Source organism: Geospiza fortis, unplaced genomic scaffold, assembly GCF_000277835.1.
Source record: "Geospiza fortis unplaced genomic scaffold, GeoFor_1.0 scaffold992, whole genome shotgun sequence".
In the NCBI taxonomy this organism is placed as follows: Eukaryota; Metazoa; Chordata; class Aves; order Passeriformes; family Thraupidae; genus Geospiza; species Geospiza fortis.
The window spans coordinates 342,398-344,059 of NW_005054625.1; positions in this window are offsets into that span (position 1 = coordinate 342,398).

Here is a 1,662-nt window from a genome sequence, read left to right on the forward strand (position 1 = left end):
CGGACTGGGGGGGAAGAGGAGGAGGAGGAGGAGAAGGGGGGGCGCGGTGTAGGCGAAGGCGGGCGCGGGCTGTGCTGCCAGGGCCCCGCTCAGGCTGGATGCGGGCGGGGGGGGCGGGGGGGATGTCCCCGGCGCTGCAGACCCTCGGACAGGGTCGGGTGACTGCAGGAACACTGCGAGCACTGTCCCTTGTGTCCTCTTCTCAAGGGGGACGGGCTCCCACGGGCGGTCCCGGTGCCGTGACCCGGTGCCTGTCCCTGTGTCCCCTCGTGGGTGCCCGCGCTGGGCACCTCGTGGCGGCCACCTCCCCCCTTCAAGCAGGGCCCCGCGGGGAGGGGACTCAGGAGCTCCCCCCCATCCCCGTGCACGTGAACCAGAGCCCCCGATTTAGAAACGTCCCATGCCGTGCCAAGGGCTGAGAATAGCTCCTGGCGTCCCGGCACACCTCCTGGGGCCAGGGGCACCCCGCGGGGCTCGGGGCCCGCAGCCACCCCAAAGAGCTGAGCCTGGGCACACTCAGCACACACCAGGTGCTCGGGGGTCACCCTGTTGGGTGACCTCTGCAGCCTGGACAAGCTGTGACATCTGGATGAGCCTCATCCTGTGTGCTGGCACAGGGGACATGCTGCTGGGGATAGGGGAGTGTGGCTCTTTCTCTGCCAGGCAGCTCTGGTAGGATGGGGAAAAGGAGGCACAGCTGAATGCTCAGACATGGTAGGAAGGAGCAGACAGTGTGGCCTTGGTTGTATGCAGAGTTCTTAGGAGTCCTGGGGGCCTTGGTTGGATGCAGAGTTCCTGGGAATCCTGGGGGCCTTGGTTGGATGCAGTGTTCCTGGGAATCCTGGGGGCCTTGGTTGGATGCAGTGTTCCTGGGAATCCTGGGGGCTGCAGAGCCAGGGCTGGATCATGGTGCAGGTCCCCACTGTGGTGATGCAGGACCCGTTGGACACAGGACCTGTCAGAGGCTCAAGGCCACAACGTTGGGTGCCCTGTCAGGGTTGGGACAAGTCACCAGCCCTGCAGCCACCAGTTGTCCCACTGTCCTACAAGTGGTGGCTTCAATGAGCCGTGAGCCACAGGGAGGACACAAACCTGGGCTCAGCCATCCTGTGTGGGGAGGGGGCACCATGCAGCGCCCCCATGGCACTGGGTGGGCTGCCCTGATGTCAGCCCCGTGGCATCCCCCTTGCTCGGGTTGCCCAGCTGCTGTGCATGCCTGGGATTCCTGCAGCCTCCTGACACAGCAGAGCACGGCGCAGCATGCTGTCCCCACTGCCACATGTGCCCACAGCACTGCAGGGCACTGGGCATGGTGTGCCGGGCACTGGCACAGGTGTATGACAGCACCAGACGCAGACGCGCGTGTGGCACATGGCACAGCCTCACACACGGGCATCGGCGCGTGCCGGGTGCCACCAGAGCCGGTGCAGCCTGGGTTTGTCAGGCAGATCTGTGCCACCCTGGTGCCCACCGTGACACTGCCCTGGTGCCCACCGTGACACTGCCCTGGTGCCCAGTGTGACACTGCCCCGGTGCCCAGTGTGACACTGCCCCGGTACCCACCGTGACGCTGCCCCGGTGCCCGCATGGCCGGGGATCCCTGGCCGGCGGCCGCGGGGCTGCCCTGCCCCCAGCCCGTGCTAATCACGCTAATTGGCACCG